Genomic DNA, 21988 nt, shown 5'->3' with positions numbered 1-21988 from the left:
TTTTTTAATATTAACTTGTTTCTTGAGTTTTTAGTGAGATCCCTTATAAACCTTACTTAAAATTAGAGGTAAATGATAAAACAGTGTTTTTATTTATTTAAAGTATGCCAGCTTTTAGCAATTGTGCTCGACAAAGTTCTGATGTCTTTATTAATTAAATTAAAAAAAACAAGGTTTTTTAACTGAAAGTAAGGAGCGACATTAAAACTTAAAACGAACAGAAATTACTTCGCATATGAAAGGAGATGCTTCCTCATCAACGCCCCACTCTTTACGCTAAAGTTTGACTCTTTCTCTCAACTCTTCTTTTTAAAAAAGTAAAAAACAGTTTTTCGTTAGATTTTCGTTAAGATTCTATGACTTTTAGGGTGTGTTTCCCCCTATTTTATAAAATAAGGCATATTTTCACAGGCTTGTAAATTTTGATGAGTAAGACTAAACTTCATGAAACTTATATATTTAAAATCAGCATTAAAATGTGATTCTTTTGATGTAGCTATTGATATCAAAATTCCATTTTTTAGAGTTTTGGTTACTATTGAGCCGGGTCGCTCCTTGCTACAGTTCGTTACCACGAACCGTTTGAAAGGAAATGCTAAGCCATTCGAAAAGTGGAAAAACTGTTATGCCCGACCATGTTTTTTTTCTTGAGTTTAATATGAAATAAGAAGCTGAAGAAGTTGGCCCATCACTTGTGCCAAATAACATTGACTTTATCAAAAAGACTATAATGTGAGTGGCATAAACAGGGAGAGTGGGGAGAGTATCTTCCTGCTTCTCGATAGTTATTACCCCCAACCCCACCTAAATCCGCCCCAAGGGTATAGCTAGGAGGGGTGGCTGTCCCATGTGGAGCCTCTGAAGAGGTGCCGAACTGAGTTTCTGTTTATCTACTTATATTGTAGCTTTGATGATTGGGGTTGGGAGCAAAAACAACTGGAGACCCTGATGAAACTTCTACCATCCCCCTTAAATTAAAAAAAAAAAATACTTTCATGTATTTTTATGGGATGCACAGCAAAATCTCCCAGCCGCTCCCACTAGTTTTTAAAAAAATAAAATTTTGGCTTTGCTTGCTCCTAAACCTAAACTGAATTATCCCCTTACTCCGGAAACAAACCCCTATTACATCAGACTTCATCTTTTAATTAAGGTGTTATATTTTTGTATAATGCTACATATTTTGAATGCCTTTTTTAAATTGATGATTCAGACTAAGTATTAATTTTCTTCCTTTTGCTTTTCTCTTTCTAACATAATAAGAGTATTTTTGACGAAATAGTTCTAGAAAATTTTCTTAGGGTATCCTAATCTATAGCTTCACAAAAGTGAGCCTTAAACTTGCTGAGATTGGATTCTTAAGGGTTACAGTATGATGCAATCACGGTAGCTAGTTCGGTACCCAACTCACACAACAAAGATTTGAAACCATAAAAAGCGCAGTTCCGGATCATGCTGGTTGAAAGCATTTTTTTTTTTTTGTTAGTTTTAATGCAGGTAACGCCTTAAATTAAGCGAAACGATATTCTGGCAAATTTGACTACAAGATAGTTTCTTATTTTAAAATATTATTTGAAAAAAAAAATGACAGAACACGTTTATAATGTCTGATAAACAAATCTCAAAATAAGCTTGCAACTGCATGAAAATCAGCGATTGACACCTTAAGACTATTAGCCATACATATAAAGGGAGTTGGGAGTCTCTAAAGAACACATAGAAACATATATACACTAAACTTAACGATGTATAGCTTTGCCTCCCCTTTTATTAGTAGGCATAGGTGAGGAAAACAAAGATGGGGATGTTCTGATCAGGATTCTATGCTTTACAAGTCGTTTTCGAAAAATCTCTGTTCAGGAGCACGCACGAAAGTATCAGAGAGAGGGCCGACCAGGTGGCGCAGGAGGATATAGCTCTAAGTAAAACAAAACAGAATATTGAAAAATGGGCTACTGTTTTTTTTTACTTGTTTTTGGCTTACTATTTATATGTTGGCCAAATTTTGATAATAGTTTTACTGTACTAATTTAGAATGATGCGTAGGGAGAAAATTATTAAAAACATAGGTTCAAAATCTGCATAATCGTTGAGGTTCAGTAGGGCGGACGGAATCCTAAACTCAATAATGTTGCACCCTTGAGTATAAGCAAATGCTGAAAGAGTTTTAAATATTTATTGCTGCAAACCATTTCGAATAAATTATCAAACTATGCTGTAAGAAATCAAGAGGATTGAAGTAAGGGATAGAATAAACTTTTTAAAAGAACATCCCAAATTTCTGGGAGGCTCTGGGGGCGTTCCCCCTAATTACGCCGCTGCCTACTCTGTTTCTAAGCTCTAAGAATTCAATGTCAATAAAATTTTACAAAGTTATGTAGCACGCTAGGTTACTTAGTACACCGAAATCAACAGGTTACTGTAAAAACGTAAGGGTAAATACATATAGACCGGTGGTACATTGGCGCGTCAACGGTCCCTTAGCCTTTTTCCCTTAACCTTTCTTAAGATGCTACGGATACACCCCTTTGACAGCCTTGGATGCATACATCACATTTAGATTTAGTTCAATCTCCCCCTCAACATACCCAGACAATTTTAACTTAATATTCATAGTTCGTAGATGAAATATTGCAGATATGCCCTTCGGACAAACTTTTATGCGCATAGTATTTTTTGTTTAGTTTGACATCCCCACCAACATACCTTGAAGTTCCGATGAAATATCCTTTAACAATAAGCTTTAACAATCTGGATATATGTAGTTATTTGGATTTAATTTCACAGCCCTCTACCATATCACATTCCTAAGTTATTGCATCGATGGCATTTTTAGAAAATATATGGACTTTAAAATCTTTTGATTTGGCTCAATAGTTGTAGTAGTAATAGTAGCACTAGTATTAGCAGTAGTCGCAGTATTAGTAGTAGTAATAGTAGTAATAGTAGTAGTAGTACTAGTAACAGTAGCAGTTGCAGTAGTAACAGTAAAAGTAGTAGTAATTGTAGTAGTAGTAGTAACAGTAGTAGTAGTAATAGTAGCAGTAGCGGCAATTGTAGTAGTAGCAGTAGTATTAGTAATAGTATTAGTAGTAGCAATAGCAGTAGCAATAGCAGTAGTAGCAGTAGTAGTAGGTATAATTAGTAGCAGTAGTATTAGTAGTAGTAGCAATAGTGACATCAGCAGTAGTAGCAGTTGCAAGTACTCACAGTTACATGTAGCCGCATTAGCAGTTACAAGTTTCTCTCTAATTCCATTTGGCATCCTCGATATATCGCAAATACAACCCTTTTATCATCAAGATTAAGTTAAGCAACCTCCTCAATATACCAGGAATGTTTCAACTTGATGCCTTTATCCCTTCTTAAGATACCGGAAATACACCCTGATGACAAACGTGGATGGCTCAAGCATCTCATGATTTAGTTCAATATCCCCCATTACACGCCCCTGAAAAGTTTTGGTTTGTTACCTTCAGGCATTGCTGAGACATTACTGATTTACCCTTTTGATAAACCGTACGTAAAGAAGTGTTTTCAATTTAGATCAGCATCCTTCTTCAAATGTCATGAAGTATCGGCTTAATGCTCTAATTTGATCCTGAGATGCAGCTGATACGCCCTTTTGTCAATCTGAATGCATTTAGTGTGTTTTGAGTTAGTCACACATTCCCCTCAATAATCTCGGAAAGTTTCACCTTAATTTTGCTTTGCAATGGAATGAACTCCCTCCAAATTTATAAAACAGTTCATTCCAAACGCATCAACATGTGCGTTGGGTGTTGATTCCAGGCATGACAGGCTATTTGGTTTGGGACAGGGGATAATGGCGTGACTCTTTAAAATCAGCTAGAGTTGACCCAGCTCTAAATGGGTACATGTAGAAATCTGGGGAAGGTAAGCAGGAAGGGTATGCAAAAGCATGGAATGGCTGGCCCCCAATTACCAATTGCACTTCCTGGCTAGAGGGCCATACTTTCTTACTTAATAAATTAAGTAAATTTCATAGGATGTGCTGTGTCAGAAAAAAGAAGAAAAAATATTGGTACATAGAACCCGTTTCACGCTTTATTTAGCTAACGATATTGTGCTGTCGCTGATAAGGATATGACCATACTAGTCTTGGTTTAAAAAGATTGTTTTACCTTGGGAGTAGAGTATAGGCTTTAATAACTACCGTGACCTTATCATTTAATATCTCCAAACCCCTGAACCCTCCTCCCCCTAGGAGAATTAGAAAAACTATTGAGTCACCTGATTATTGTGCCTTGATAAGAGCAAATAACTTTCGTGGACGTTTCGATACCTAAAACCGCAAAAACCTTGCCAAATTGCCTCTAATGTCCAAGAAAAATTTATTCAGGGGTAAAAAACCTCCAAAAGTTGTTAGAATGCGCCGTGTCCTGATTATCTTGAAACTTCCAGCCATAGTCAGAGCTAAAGGGGGCCAAAGTTGTAAAAACACTCATTTTGGGTATGAGGGATTCTCCCGAAACTAGGGTTTAAAAAAGGTAAAAAACTTTCTATTGCTCCGATTCTCTCGAAACTTATACCCTTGAATCCTTGGGCCAAGCTCACCCCAATGTATAATCAAAACTAAAGTAACAAAAATTATTCCTCAGAAAAGGCACAAAAACATTTTTCTCAATGGTTTCAAATTTGTGATCGTAATTTCCTTGCTTGTTTGAATCCTTAATATATATATATATATATATATATATATATATATATATATATATATATATATATATATATATATATATATATATATATATATATATATATATATATATATATATATATATATATATATATATATATATATATATATATATATATATATATATATATATATATCATGAACAGCAGGACTATCAACTGTTGTATTGACTGGTTTCAAACTTGTGGTTGGAATCTTCGGAGCTATGAGGACGTGGCCATTCTATTCATAAATAAAAATAAATGAAAAATATGAATTTTTGGGAAAATTGGGCCCACAAAGAGCCGATAAACATCTTTTGAACAGATCAAATCCTATAACGGTAAACTATTTGACCAAATGTACCCTTTTGTTCAAGAAAAATCATAGGCAGCGCAATAATTAAGATGCTGCCTATGTAAAGAGTGACGTGGGCACAATGTTTTTTTTTTTTTTTTTTTTTTTTTTTTTTTTTTTTTTTTTTTTTTTTTTTATATAGAGTAGGGCACTTTGTATCGAAGGAGTTGACATAGAAACTTCGAAAGAACTTATTCCATTGGAAATTGAAAGGGCTACTGCCCTTTTTAATAGTCGAAAGTGATTGTAGGGTAACTAACCCTCCTCCCACACCCACCATTTCCCAAAACACATCAAAGCAACATTTTTAGAAAGCCATTTTGTTCAGTGTAATTGTGAGGTCCGGAAATTGTGTTCGTTGAGGATGACAAACCCTCCCCCCCCACAGCCCTCAGTACAAGGTTTCTAAGCTACGTCCCGAGGGCATATAAGGTTTTATGGAAAGGATCGTCGTACAAACTCCGAAGGGGGCTCTTTGGACTGGAAATCAGGTGTTCTAGTGCCTTTCTCAAGAGTCAAAGTGATTTGGGGGCAGCGAGCCCCCTCCCCCCTAAGTCTTACTTTACATAAATACATCCCATAGAAATTTAGAGATAGTTATTTGTCCAAATTAGTCCAAATATCATATAATAAGGCCTTAGGGGTTGACAGAATCCCCCAGAGTCCGGGGATTAAGGTTTGTAAATTATGCCCCAAGGGGCATATAAGGTTTTTATTGAAGGGCTGGATATTTGAAATTCAGAAGAAGCTCATTTGATTGGAAATGTATAGTTCTAGTTCACTTTTAAGAGTCAAACATGATGGAGAGTGACTAGCACCCCCACCCATATCCCTTACATCCTTTTTTCTCAAAACGCATTCAATTGAAATTGTGAGCTTGCCATTTTGTTACCTTTGTCCCAAAATCGTATAAAAATGTCTTTAGGGTGGGAATAATCCCATACGTTTTAAATGTTTCCGCTTTTTACTTTCGTAAATAAAAATTGTCAAAATTTTAAGGAATAAATATCAGTATATGTCAATTAGTTTGACAATCCATGATGATTTTTTGTTTGTTTGTTTTTTCAGTATAGTGCAAATTATGTTCTGGTCTTGAGAAGGCATGGGTATTATCAGCCCTACTCGTCTGTTGTTCGTTTTTAGTTTTGACTCGGCTTTTTATTGTAGTTTTGTTGGTTTCAAGTTTCACTTATTTATTGATTGTGATTCGTGGTAGTTTTATGCTTGGAAGATTATTCAATTTTCTTTCTGCTCATTTTTGGCTAAATGGAGCTGTTTACCTTTCTTTGAAAAATTTGCTTTGTGGAAAAAGTTTTCTAAATTAATCTCAGTAAAGTTGCACGGACTTATGTATTGTGATACCCCAAACAGGGCAACACAGCTTTCTATTGTGACGGGGTGGAAACCCATATTTTTGAGAAAAGGATGGTGTTGAAAAGACCGGCAACGAAATTTAGCATAGAACCCGTACTAAGAACAATGTAGAACAATACCAAGAAGAATTGATCAACATTGCTTTCTCAATAGGATTTTGGGTTACCCTTGAGTTCATAAGAGCCAAAATTCTATGAGGTTACAGATTTCTAAATTCATAGCTCTAGCTAAGATCAGACAGATCCACTGTATTAGAAAATTTCCAAAAATTACCCGAATTATTCATATTAGTTACGACAGTACTATTTACCACAGGTGTTGGTACTTTGGCTACTTGTATTTTAGGTTGTTTCCAGCTTGAGGAATTACAAATAAAAGTATTTGACAACAATGTTGATTTTCCGTTGTTACAGTTAGGAATTATTGCAGCAATATTATTCTCAAACGGTTAGGATAACACAAAACATGGATTAAACTCTTTGAGAGGATATTTTAAGTTTTATTCCGTAACGATACCAATGATTCCAAACAATAAGGTCAACTGGCTTAACAGACAATATGGTTTGTTTCTAATTCCTTCTGACAGCTTGGACATAGTAAAAACAAAGCCATTAGCATGTAAAAATACAGCCTATCTGCAAAAATAATCACAATGAGCTATATCCAAGATCCAGTGGAGGACAAAGTAAGGAAGCACATGTGATAATCAATCAGGCAAGTTTACTAACTCAGATTGACTAACTCTAACAGTTTACTAACTCTTTATTTTGAAATATTATGATAGTTTATGTGTATTAAAGTTTTTTTTAAACAACTTACGTGTATTTATTTTGAACAGTTTATAGCGCCATCTAGCGGGCCAACTATAAAAGAATGCGTAATTCGAGTTTCTCGTAAAAATTATACCATCACTTTTTTCTTATAATTTTTATATTAGTAGTAGTAGAGCAATTTTATTGAAAATGATAATTTTTTTTTATAATAGCACAACAAAAGCGGAGCTTGCGAGGATGTGCTAACATAAAAGAAAAAAAAAGAGTATTGAGCATGAGACCATTAACCGAAACCAACTTGAAAAATAAACAACGAGACACAATATTATAAAACCCCAAAATAACATATAAATAATACAGAAGAATAACCATCTTAAACTTTATTTAATCGGTTTCGAAAGCATACCTACTGAGCAACTCCACACGTAAATCAGATTTAAACTTGTTGAAGTTACCATTATGAGATAAGATAAGACAATATTTGTTTTCAAAAATGCTATCACAAGAATTCAATCAAGGATAAAAATGGTCAAAAAAAAAATTAACGCAAATGAAAAAGAAAAAAGATCCAAGTACAAGAAATAAAATCAACCTTATGCGATTAATGGAAAAACAAAACAGAAAGCGTGGGGGGGGGATCACAGGCTTAAAGAAAAACAAATACTGTCAAATACTGTAAAATAACAAAAAAAAGGGCTAAGAGCTCATATGGCACTTGTGATGAGGCAAGAAGAGCTAAGAGCCAAGAGATCATATGGTATGAGCTCTAACAAAATTCTATGAATCAATAGATTGATTTAAAAGGAAAATAAGAGGATTAATGCCGGTCAGGACTTAAAAATAAGAGCTCTGAGTCACGATGTCCTTCTAAATATAAAAATTTATTAAGATCCGATCACCCACTCGTATGTTATAAATACTAATTTTTTCTAATTTTTCCTCTCCCTTTAGCCCCTCAGATGGTCGAATCTGGGAAAACGAATTTATCAAGTCAATTTGTGCAGCTCCCTGACACACCTACCGATTTTCATCGTCCTAGCACGTCCAGAAGCACCAAATTTGCCAAATCACTGAACCCCTCCCCCCAACTCCCCCAAAGAAAGCGAATCCAGTACGGTTCCGTCAATCACGTATCAAGGACATTTGCTTATTCTATCCACCAAGCTTCATCCCGATTCCTCAACTCCAAGTGTTTTCCAAGACTTCCCCTGCCAACTCCCCCCAATGTCAAAAGAATCTGGTCGGGACTTGAAATAAGGGTTCTGAGACATGAATTCCTTCTAAATATCAAGTTTCATTAAGATCCAATCGCCTATTCGTAAGATAAAAATACCCCAATTTTCACGTTTTCCAAGAATTCCGGTTTCCCCCTCCAAGTCCCCCAAGGTCACAGGATCTGGTCGGAATTTAAAATTAGAGCTTTAAAGCACAAGATCCTTCTAAATATCAAATTTCATTAAGATCTGGTAACCCTTTCGTAAGTTACAAATACCTCAATTTTCAAAATTACCCCTCCCCCCAACTCCACCAAAGAGAGAAGATTCGGTCCGGATATGTCAGTCACATATCTTAGACAGGTTTTTATTCTTCCCATCCTGTTTCATCCTGTTCTCCCCGCTTTAAGTATTTTCTAAGATTTCCGGTCCCCCCCAACTGCCCCCCCCCCCCAATTACGCTGGATCCGGTTGGGATTTAAAATAAGAGATCTGAGTTACGAGGTCCTTCTAAATATGAAGTTTCATGAAGATCCGATCACTCCTTCGTAAGTTAAAAATACGTCATTTTTTCTAATTTTTCAGAATTCTACTTATTTTTCCCACCAAGTTTCATCCTGATTCCTCCAATCTAAGCGTTTTCCATCATTTTAGGTTCCCCCACCCCAAACTTCCCCCAATGTCGCCAGATCCGGTCGGGACTTAAATAAGAGCTTCGAGACATGATATCATTCTAAAAATCAAATTTCATTGAGATCTGATCACCCGGTCGTAAGTTAAAAATACCTCATTTTTTCTAATTTTTCAGAATTAACCCCCCCAACTACCCCAAAGAGAGCGGATTCATTCCGGTTATGTCAATTATGTATCTAGGACTTGTGCTTATTTTTTCCACCAAGTTTCATCCTGATCCCTCCACTCTAAGTGTTTTCCAAGTTTTAGGTTCTCCCTCCCAACTCACCCCTCCAATGTCACCAGATCCGGTCAGAATTTAAAATAAGAGCTCTGAGACACGATATTCTTCTAAATATCAAATATCCTTGAGATCCGATCACAGGCTCGTAAGTTAAAAATACCTTATTTTTTCTAATTTGTCAGAATTAGCCCCCCCCCACAACTACCCCGAAGAGAGCAGATCCGTTCCGCTTATGTCAATCATGTGTCTAGGACTTGTGCTTATTTTTCCCTCCAAGTTTCATCCCGATCCCTCCACTCTAAGTGTTTTCCAAGTTTTAGGTTTCCCCCTCCTAACTCACCCCTCCAATGTCACCAGATCCGGTCAGAATTTAAAATAAGAGCTCTGAGACACGATATCCTTCTAAATATCAAATATCCTTGAGATCCGATCACAGGCTCGTAAGTTAAAAATACCTTATTTTTTCTAATTTGTCAGAATTAGCCCCCCCCCCCCCACAACTACCCCGAAGAGAGCAGATCCGTTCCGGTTATGTCAATCATGTGTCTAGGACTTGTGCTTATTTTTCCCACCAAGTTTCATCCCGATCCCTCCACTCTAAGTGTTTTCCAAGTGTTAGGTTTCCCCCTCCTAACTCACCCCCCAATGTCACCAGATCTGGTCGGGATTTAGAATAAGAGCTCTGAGACACGATATCCTTCTAAATATCAGATTTCATGGAGACTCGATCACAGGCTCGTAAGTTAAAAATACCTCATTTTTCTAATTTTTCAGAATTAACCCCCCCCCCCCCCAACTAACCCAAAGAGATTGAATTCGTTCAGGTTGTGTCAACCATGTATCTAGGACTTGTGCTTATTTTTCCCACCAAGTTTCATCCCGATCCCTCCACTCTAAGTGTTTCCCAAGATTTTAAGTTTCCCCTCCCAATTCCTCCCCCTCCCCCCCAATATCACCAGATCCGGTCCAGATTTGGAATAACAGCTCTGAGACACGATTTCCTTCCAAACATCAAGTTTCATTAAGATCTGATCAACGGTTCGTAAGTTAAAAATAGTGGAATTTTTCTATTTTTTCCGAATTAACGGGCTCCCCACTCCTCCCCATGGTCAAATCGGGAAAACGACTATTTCTAATTTAATCTGGTCTTGTCCCTGATACGCCTGCCAAATTTCATTGTCCTAGCTTACCTGGAAGTACCTAAAGTAGCAAAACCGGGACCGACAGACCGACAGAATTTGCGATTACTATATGTCACTTGGTTAATACCAAGTGCCATAAAAAACATTTGAAATAACGTCAAATTGGCTATTAAAATAAAACATTTACAATTAATGAAAGGATTGTGCCGAAGACAAGGTCAAAAGTGAAATAAAGGAGGGGGGCTATTGATTTAAAATTTCAACTATGTGAGGGATGAAAGTTCTTCTATATCTTTCAGTGGAAACTCTTATTGGGGCAAGAAGGGGGATTTTTCTTGAAACAAAACGTGGGGGTAAATAATCACTAGGGAAAAGAGAAGTAGCAAGAGGGTTATGCAAGGCATTGTGGGCAAAACGCAAGGAGATTTGTGCTCTCCTTTCCTTAAGGATGACTAGATTTGCTTTCTGAAGAAGGGAAATATAAGACACTTTACCCTCATTGAAGATAATTTTTGAGTAGCTTTTTTGAACTGCCTCTATTCTGCCCGACAAATCATTGGAGATGCCAGGATGCCAAACAGGACGAGTGTATTCGAGGTTAGGACGTACAAAAGAGAGAAAAAAAATCCTCAAACAATGTGATTTAGGATATTTAAATTTATTAACGAGTTTGAGGAGATAAAATGAAGTATTTGTACGTTTTAAGAAATCATTAACGTGACAATCCCATTTTAAGTAGCTTGAGATAGTAACACCCAGTAATTTCATGGTATTAACAGACATTTCAGGGGGATAGAACAGGAGAAAGAAGGGGGAGCTTTTTGGAAACCAATTGTTAAAATTGTTGACTTTAAAGGGTTGACTATCATGTCACTAGCAACAGCTTTCGTATGATATTGACTCCAATGTATCCATTTGGTTACTATTTAAATATTGAAACATGTTTTTAAGACAGTTAAATTGTCAACGAATTTCCATCTATCCGGGAAATCGACACCAAGACTGTTTATCATGGTAAGAAATAAAATTGGGCCTAAGAGGGTGCCCTGGGGTACACAATTATAAATCTGAAGGGATTAGATTATGCATTCAGGTATTTGACGACTTGCGTTCTATTAGAAAGGAAGGACAAAATTATTCTTATTAAGTAGGGGTCAACTAGTAAGTCACTGGTTAATTTTTTTACTATTGTATTATGGTTAATTAAATCAATAGCTTTTTGTAAGTCAACTGCGGTAACGTTGAGCCAGGTATTGGGTTTTTCAAGTTTATTACATATAGTGTCGAAAAGGTGAACCAGATAGTGTGAGGTAGAGGTAGAGTGCAGATTTCCGAATTACCTTTGGTCAACATTTGGGATTATTTTTACTTTCAACCAATCAGCAAAAAAGATTTCACATAAATTAGAAAACATTGAAGCAAGAGTAATGGGCCGGACACCAGCGAAATCTTGTTTACTATCCTTCTTTTTTATGGGAGTGTTAAAACCCAATTTCCAACAATCAGGGAACTTACCAGTATTGGTAATTTCATTAAAAACTACTGACAAAGGTTCTGAAAGAATGTCTGCAAAGGCTTTAATTAGTACAATTGGGATGTGTAGTGGACAGGTGCTGCACTTTTTAGTGTTTTTAATTTCTGTCTCAACATCTGAGGGCAAAATAATAGAAAAATTGGTAGAGCGTAGATCATAATCAGTATTTATAGAGAGGGGAGGGAGGCTTTGAACTATGGAGGAAAAAATTTATTCAGATCATTGGCTGTAACAAGGGGCTCTTCTTGTAAATGGAAATCTATATTATTATGTGTTTTCCCACACATTTTTTTTTATACTATAGTACCACTGTTTTGGCTTATTAGAAAATAAATCCTTGACTTTGCATTTGTAATACATAGAAGCAGATTTACGTTTTTTCTTTTTTATATGTTTACGCAGTGAGTTAGCTTCAGATGTTTTACCATTCTGAAAAAGATAAATTTAAACCTAATTAGTTTTTCTAACTTGCTAGTAATGTAAGGTTTGTCATTAGAACACGATTTTACTTTTTTCTCAGGGAAGGATTCTAAGTATTTGGTTTAATCAGATTTTGGAAGTAAGACACTTTAACATTAATGTCATTATCAAACAGTTCTTGGTAACGAACTTTAATAAGGAGCGACCCGGCTCAATAGTAACCAAAACTCTAAAAAATGGAATTTTGATACCAATAGCTATATCAAAAGAATTGTATTTTAATGCTGATTTTAAATATATAAGTTTCATCAAATTTAATCATACCCGTCAAAAGTTACGAGCCTGAGAAAATTTGCCTTATTTTAGAAAATAGGGGGAAACAACCCCTAAAAGTCACAGAATCTTAACGAAAATCACACCATCAGATTCAGCGTATCAGGGAACCTTTATAGAGGTTTCAAACTCCTATCTTCAAAAATGTGGAATTTTTTGCGCTCTTTACGGTGTGCGAAAGCACATGATGGCTCGCCCCCAACCCCCCATTGCACTTCCTGGCTGAAGGGTCAAGAAACGGAGATCAGCACCGCCGGTATGGACTGTAAAGTCTAATGCCGTATCCTTTACCTTTTTACCTTTACCGATCTTTACGGTAAAGTTTTTTACTGTTTTAAAAAGTAGAGTTAAGAGAAAGAGAAAGAGAAAGAGTTAATAATTACTGTTTTAAAAAGTAGAGTTAAGAGAAAGAGTCAAACTTTAGCGTAAAGAGCGGGGCGTTGATGAGGAAGCAGCCCCTTTCATATACGAAGTAATTTCTGTTCGTTTTAAGTTTTAATGTCGCTCCTTACTTTCCGTTAAGAAAACTTGTTTTTTTTTAAATTAATTCCCTTAAGAACTGGCCAGTTTTCATTTGTAATCCAAGATCCAAACTCGAAAAGGCCTTCTTTGGAAATTGGATGATAAGAGAATTGGGTAACAGGAAATGTATGAATAAACTTGAAAGGAGGCTTCATTAATAAACAAAATAGTAGCTTCCTCCAAGAGGGGGCAAAGGAACAGGTGAGCTATAAAAAGTGTGCATATTCGTGCAAATCAGATCAAGAGTAGTATTTCCTTTGGGCGTTGGTATTTTTACTATTTGTTTTAAATTAAAGGAACTACAAAAGGAATTTAACTTTAGGTCATCAACATCACCTACTAGGAAAATACCGGTGTTCTGGAATTTGCAAAGGACAAAGTCGGCACTAATATGTTGTTACTGGTTAAACCGGTGTATTTGTGCAGTGTTTTGATTTGAGGACGATAATTTCCAGGGTATGCTGTCAGAAAAAGAACACATTTTTGCAAAAATATATTGTACCCATAGTAAATTCACACTATAGTTGGTTCTGATCACACCAGAAAAAATTCTGCAATATTCTTCTATTTTGTTTTCAGTTTTGTTGCGTCATAAGAGATAATAGCTTTGTATTTCGCAAGATAGTTCTGTCAAAAGATGGAAAATTGTCACTTCAATTGAACACAAGTTCGTTGTGATAGTTAAAAGTTTTGCAAAAATGACAGGAAAACATAAAAACTGTATTATCGTGGATATATTTAAATCTAGTGGTAATCAGCTATTCACCTGTTGGCAACCAAAGTACAGAAGAGCAGAAGACATAAAAATAGTAGAAAATAATTGAAAAACCAATCCATACGTAACCCTATGATTACTTACCAGTAATTGTACGATAACTCGAATGTATCTTTCATTTTTGTGAGGCACATGTCTAATTTAGGCTAGAAAAAAAAACACCCTTTCCCAAAGCAAAATGGATATATTTCTTTTTTATATATATGAGCTATAACAGAAATTAACCTAATTTGTACTCATTTGACAGTACAAAGTGCAATTGTGTATTTGGCTCGTCATATGCAGTAAAAAGGACTAGTCAAACATTGTGCAACAACAACAACAACAAAATAATTAAGTATTTCTTACTCTCTCACTCTCTGCATTTCACTTTTCTTGTTGCATAATGCATCGAACTCAAGGAATATGCTATCACTACTGTTAATGACAATCCATTGACGATGACAATGACAATTCACTACTACTAATGACAATTTATTGCAGCACCATACCACCTGAGGCCAATACAGCTGCTTAAACTCCTCCTCAATCTTAGCTCAATCAAAACCTCTCTCTTTACATCCTCCTAAGAAGTTCGAATTTCCCTTAGATCATTCCTTACGACCCCCCCGCCATGTTGGGAACACCTGTTTTCTTATGGACCTAGGTGGTTGGCCAAAAGGGACGGCATTTGGCAATCTCTCATCCTTTATCCAGAGAACGTGTCGTAGCCACCCTAAAGTTTCTCGTTAGAGCGATGTGGGTACAATGTACTATTTATTTATTTTTTGTTTTTTTGGTGGGTTCTTCGGTTTTGGACCAGGGAACTTAGTGTCGAAGGAGTTGTCATAGAAACTTCAAAAAGGGCTCATTCGATTGGAAATTGGAAGGGCTAGTGCCCTTTTTAATAGTCGAAAATGATTGTAGGGCAACTAGCACCCCTCCCACGCCCACCATTTCTTCAAACACATCCAATCAAATTTTGAGATAAATATTCCCCAAACACTTCCAATGAGAATTTTAAGATAGCCATTTTGTTCAACATAATTGAAAGCTCCGGAAATTATATCTTTGAGGATGACAACCCCCTACAGCCTTGTAAGTTATGCCCCGAGGAGGGGGGCATAAAATGCTTATTTAGAGAGGGTGATCGTATAAACTTTGAAGTGGGTTCTTTGGATTGCTAATCAGAAGTTTTAGTACAATTTTTGAGACTCAGAATTATGGGAGGTTGGATGCCCCCCCCTCGTATCTTCCCGAAATGTATCTGATAGACATTTTGAGATGACTGTTTGTTGTCGTAGAAACTTCAAAAAAGCCTCATTCGATTGGAGATTGAAAGGACGTTTGCCCTTCTTAATACTCGATAGTGATTGGAGGTCAAGTAACCCCCCTACCACGCGCACTATTTCCCCAAACACATCCAATAAAAATCCCCCCACACCTCGTTTTTCCAAAATGCATCTGATAAAAATTTTGAGATGGCCATTTGTTGTCGTAGAAACTCGAAAAGTGCTCAGTTGATTGGAAATCGTAAGGGCTGATGCCCTTTTTAATAGTCAAAAGCGATAGGAGGGCAGCTAGCTCCTCCTCCCACGCCCACCATATGCCCAAACACATCCTATCAAAATTTTGAGATAGCCATTTTGTTAAAACGTATTTGAAAGGCCTGAAAATTATGTCGTTGAGGATGATAACCCTTTCCAGAGCTATACCCTGGGGGCATTTAAGGTATATATAGAAAGGGTGATTGTATAAACTCTGGAGGGGGCTTAACGGATGAGTGATCCGAAATTCCTGTGCTCTTTTTAAGCTTGAGAGTGATCGGAGGGTATATACCCCCCACACCTTGTATTTTTCTGAAATGCATCTGATAGAATTTTGAGATTTCCATTTGTTGTCGTAGAAACTTCGGAAAGAGCTCATTCGATTGGAAGTTGAAAGGGATGGCCTTTTTTAATTGCTGAATGTATTTTGAGAGCAACTAACCACCTCCCACCATTTATCCAAACATATTGAGGATGACAACCCCCCACAGCTCTCAGAATAAGGGTTGTAAGTTATGCCCTGGGGGCATATAAGGTTTATATGGAAAGGGTGGTCGTATAAACCTCAACGGGGGCTCATTAGATTGGTAATAAGAAGTTCTAGTACCCATTCTAAGATTGAAAGGGATTGGAGGGCAGATACCCCCTCCCACACTTCGTATTTTCCTGAAATATATCAGATAGAAATTTTGAGATGACCATTTGTTGTCGTAAAAACTTCAAAAAAGGTTCATTCGATTGGACCTTGAAAGGGCCTTTTTCAACAGTCAAAAGAATTAGAGGACAACAAGCCCCCCGCGCCCATCAATTCCTAAAACACACTTAATCAAAAAATTGAGATAGCCATTTTGTTCAGTGTAGTTGAAAGGTCTGGAAATTATATATTTGTGGATATCAACACTCCACCATTTACAGTTTTAAAGAGGAATTCGAACTAAGTTCAAAGACATTATGTGCATACACATTGTCAAAATCTCAAGAATTGGTTTAAATATTAAGTTGGAACTTACAGAAAATACTAAAAGGGGAAGATCATCTCACCAAAAGGCAATATGTACACACTAGTTCTAATACTACTGTAACTTCTACATTTACTACTACTACTATTTCTATTGCAACTACTTATAGGGTTAAGAACATTGAGATCAAAATTTCAAGAAATATATGAACGTACAGATTATCAAAAGCCCGTATCAGTAATGTCATAGCGATGGCTGATTGTATTAAGTTGAAACTTCCAGGACTTGATGAGAGGGATGTTCTAGTGACCAAAAGGCAATAGGTTCATACTATTGCTGCTAGTAATACTACCGCTATTCAGTACTATTGCTAGTAATATCAATACTGCTACTGTGACTACTATTACAATTATGCCCAAGGGTATGAAGGAGAAATGTTCAAGGAATTTTGAGCAGGGAAGATAAATTGAATCAGAACACGCCCTCTGTATAAAGGTTGTCAAAAGGGTGTAACAGCAATGTGTTAAGGACATTTTTTCTGTGTGAAGTTGAAACTTACAGGGCTTATTGTGAGGGATGATGAAGTAACTAAAAGAAAAGATTTTCATTTTAATACTATTGCTTCTACTCATACTACTGCTACTGTCACTATTATTACTACATCTACTACTACTACTGCCATTAAAGCTTAGACTACTAAAATTGATTTTAATACTACTACTCCTACTACTACTACTACTACTACTACTACTACTACTACTACTACTACTACTACTACTACTACTACTACTACTACTATTAAAACTAAGGATATTAAGGTGAAAATTTTGGGATATCATCGGCAGATACTACAAACAACTGAGAAATAAAAGAAAAAAAGTCACACTCAAACGAACAGACCAGCAATTAAATAAATTGGAGAACTAGGTCACCTGCTTTCTGATTTTAACCATTGCATTTCTTGCGGATACCCTTTAAGATCGAAGTACGAGGTAGACCTAAATGTTAGCATTTGTAAATTTCAACAGCTTCTCAGTAGTGCTGTACAATACCTTTGTCATGCGAAATTAGGCTAGCTTAGTAAAATAAAACAGTAGAGTCTGGGCTATTAAATATGTGCTCTGCAAGGGCAGAGTCAAAATTTTCTGGTTTTTCCGCTTTTTGAGGGTATTACTATTTGAGGTAGAGTGCTGAGTTAACTTATCCGTAAGTTGCTGATAAGCTCATTCGATGTACCAAAGACCACAAGAGCAAGGAATTCCGTAGACACTGGAGTTTTCACTTATCGGGATAGGTTCCTTACCTTGATAAATTTTGGTTTTTCTGGGTCTATAGTAAGTGTACATGTTATTTGTCCATATATTTTTAGAAATGTGGTCTGGAACCTCTGTAATGTACGGGAGTGAATTTTCCCTTTGATTTGCGGTTACTGTGCCACTATCTGATAATTTTTAATACGTTTCGCAATGACAGAATTTATTAAACTAATTGGATAACAATTCCCAAATATAATTCTTTAAGATGTTCAAGCTTTGAATCCAGGAAACGTGGTGAACACACTTGCAAAGATTTGTCAACTAGAGAGGTGACCACTCCTCTTTTCAGAGGAGTATTGTATTGTCAATTAATTGACAATACAATACTCCTCAATTAGTCAATACAATTATTCAATACAATTAGTCAATACAATACTCAATTAGTCAATTAGTCAATACAATACATTAGTCAATACAATACTCAATTAGTCAATACAATACTCCTCAATACAATACTCCTCAATACTCCGTCAATTAGTATTGTCAATTAATTGAGGAATAATTTAAGTAGCGGTCACTATGTGCAGGTTTTCTACAGACTCCAAACTTGAAGCATGTATCATTTCGGTGCACCAGGACATTTATGAAAGGAAGACGCCTTTCTACCTCTGATTCCATAGTAAACTTGAATTTTGGATCCAAGAAGTTAAGCAAGTGAAGAAAAGGCCCTAGAGATTCGTCATCATGCTCTCAAAAATAAAAAATATCATCTTTATATCAAATCCTTATCTCTGTGACAATTAGCAAACCTTTGTAGATAGGATGAGTGGGTTTTCTGATAACAAGTACATTCGATTAAAGGGAATATCTAAAAAGAAAACAATTCCAAGTAAAGTTCAAATTCCTAAAATTTTGTATAGCTTGGTAATTTCATAGTCTTATCGATTTTTCCCAGTCAGAGAAAAATTTTTCAAGGATACAGCTCTTATAAACTAAATTATTACTATTATATCTAATTAAAATAGCATTGTAGTTATAACTGTACAATTAACTGCAATATTAACTATAAGTATTAATTAAAATGCTAAAAGTAATTTTAATTTAAGTTTGTTTGCAATATAATATGTATTAATTCTATTACAATTATAGATTAAGACTTTGGCTTCTTTGCATCATTAGTGTATGACTTTCTCAGTAATTACTGTTTCAGACTAAAACGAGAAGATCCCCTAGGTCAGCAGTTTTCAGACTATAGGTTGCAACCGTGATCGTGTCGCGATAGTCGCGATCGTGAGCAAACTTTTAGGTTATCACGGTTGTGGCGAGTAGTGGAACTTGTTTGCTAATCATCAGCAGCACAATAGTGCTGCCCTAGTAAAGAGCGATGTGGGCACAATGTATTATTTGTTGAGACCAGAGCACTTCGTATCGAAGGAGTTGTCGTAAAAAAATCGAAGAGGGTTCATTCGGTTGGAAATTGAAGGGGCTAGTGCTCATTCTAATTGCCAAAAGAGATCGAAGGACAGCTACCCCTCCCACGCCCACCATTTCCCCAGACACATCCAATCAAAATTTTGAGATAGCCGTTATTTTCAACGTAGTTGAAAGGTCCGGAAATTATGTTTTTAAAGACTACAACCCCCCCCAGAGTCCAGGGCAAGGGCTATAAGTTATGCTCTGGGGGCATATAAGGTATAAATTGAAAGGATGATCGTATAAAATTTGAAGGGGGCTCATTGGAATGGTAGTCAGAAGTTCTAATGCCTTTTTCAGATTCGGGGTCATTAGAGGGTAGATACCCCCCCCCCCAACTCGTATTTTCCCGAAATAAATCTGATATAAATTTCTAGATGGCCATTTGTTCTTTTAGAAACTTCGAAAAGAGGTCATTCGATTGGAAACTGAGAGGGCCATTACCCTTCTTAATAGTCAAAAGTGATTGGAGGGCAACTAACCCCTCTTCCATGCCCACAGCTTTTCCAAACATATCCAATCAAAATTTTGAGATATCCGTTTTGTCAACGTAATGAAAAGGCCCGGAAAATATTTTTTGAGGATGACAACTCCCCCCCCCCCGTCCCCAGAGCCCTCAGGGCAAGGGTTGCAAGTTGTTCTATGAGGGCACATAAGCTATATATATATATATATATATATATATATATATATATATATATATATATATATATATATATATATATATATATATATATATATATATATATATATATATATATATATATATATATATTTATATATATAGAAAGAGTGATCGTACAAACTTCGGATGGAGCACATTGGATTTGCTATCGCAAGTTCTAGAGCCCTTTGTAAGATTCAGAGTGACCAAAGGGTTCTGACCCCCCCCCCATCACCTCATATTTTCTCGAAGTGCATCTGATAGAAATTTTGAGATGTCCATTTGTTGTCATATAAACTTCGAAAAAGGTTTATTCGATGGAAAATTGAAAGAACTAGTGCCCGTTTTATTAGTCAAAAGTGATTGAAGGGCACCAAGCCCCCCCCCCACGCTCATCAATTCCCAAAACACATGTAATCAAATTTTTAGATAGCCAAGACAAGTTTTTCAAAGAAAAGTAAATAGCTCTATTAGCCCAAGAATGAGCAAAAATTAAGTAAAATAATCTTCCAAGCGTTAAACTATCGCAAATCACTACCAATAAATAAATGAAACTCAAAGCCTGAAACTACAATAAATAACCGATTCAAACCAAAACAAGAAAAAATTGACACGAGTAGTGCTTATAACCTCCATGCCTTCTTAAGACCTAATCACAATTTGCGCTTTACTAAAAAAAACATGTTTGAAATGTTTTACCTTTCTTACTTTCATAAATGAAAAATTGTCAAAATCTTAAGGAACAAGTGTCAGTAATGTCAATTAAAATGACAATCCAAGGACGTTTTTTAGTATTTTCCTTGAAAAATTCAGTCCTTTGAAACTTATCTTCCTATGGAAAATTATGGACACACGTTTGAAATGTTTTCACCTTTCTTACTTTCATAAATGAAAAATTATCAAAACCTTAAGGAACAAATGTCAGTATATGTCAATTAAACTGACAATACAAGATCATTTATTAGTTGCTTTTTCTTAGTATTTTCCCTGAAAAATTCAGTCCTTGGAAACTTCCCTCCTTATGGAAAATTATCCCCGTGGAGAATCCCACCAGCGCAAAATTCGTCCCCCAGCCCGAAAAATGTATGCTTACTTACCAATAACAAATACTGTACGTAAGCAATGGAGAAATTTCATAACTTAAAAGCCAATCATCAGGGGCTGTTGAGATTCATGATATCTCCAAATTCATAATTATTCGGCCTTTCAACTATGCTGAACATAATGCCTATCTCAAAATTCTGATCGGACGAATTTGTGAAAAAGTGGCGGGGGAGATGCCTAGTTGCCCTCCCATTTTTTGCAACTTAAAAAGGGTATTAACTTTATTTTTTGGTTCGAATAAGCCCTCTCCCGATATTCTTGGAACACTGGGTTGATACGATCTTCCTTGGAAAAAAATAAACAAGTACTCGTGATCTTTCTTCGGCAAAAATTACAAAATTCCACGTTGTTGCAGGTAGGAGCTTGAAATCTCTACATTAGGGTTCTGTAATACACTTAATCTGATGGTGTGCTTTTCATTAAGATTCTATGACTTTTAGGGGTATTTCCTGATTTTTCGAAAAATAGGAATTTTTTTTCAGGCTCGTACCCCTTAATGGGTAAGATAAAAGTTAATGAAACTTATATATTTGAGATCAATATAAAAATCTTATTCTTTTGTCATATCTATTGGTATCAAAATCCCGTTTTTTTAGAGTTTCGGGCACTATTGAGCCGGGTCTCTCCTGACTTGCAGTTTGATACCACGTACTGTTTGATGAAAAAATAAATTACAAGTGTTACCAGTATGAATGAAAGACTGTTAAAATATGATCATTTTTATTTATTTAGATAGCTACACCTAGAAGTTTTTTTTTACAATGTTATTTCAATGGGAAGGACGTGTTTCCATTTTTCTCCATTACAGTTTCAGCATAACCTTAACTTTAGTTACTTTTAATTACAGTGGGTTTGATAAATCCAATTTATTTATATGCTAAGTTTTAGTGTAAACCATAGCCAAAATCTGGCTCACATAGATATGAGCAAAGATAAAGTAATCTGGC

General features: G+C 35.9%; 1 long non-coding RNA gene across 1 annotated transcript in view; it reads right to left on the bottom strand.

Moving 5' to 3' along the window:
• Positions 1–4845: 4845 nt before the first annotated feature.
• LOC136038951 (uncharacterized) overlaps positions 4846–21988 on the bottom strand; it is a 37856-nt gene continuing 20713 nt past the window's right edge. Inside the window, exon 3 of the long non-coding RNA XR_010620345.1 lies at positions 4846–4942. This is a non-coding gene — a long non-coding RNA (uncharacterized LOC136038951). The remainder of the gene's footprint in view (positions 4943–21988) is intronic.

This window comes from Artemia franciscana, chromosome 18 (assembly GCF_032884065.1).
Source record: "Artemia franciscana chromosome 18, ASM3288406v1, whole genome shotgun sequence".
Taxonomy (NCBI): domain Eukaryota; kingdom Metazoa; phylum Arthropoda; class Branchiopoda; order Anostraca; family Artemiidae; genus Artemia; species Artemia franciscana.
The sequence above is the reverse complement of the archived record's forward strand: the minus strand, read 5'-3'. Positions and strand labels throughout refer to the sequence as shown.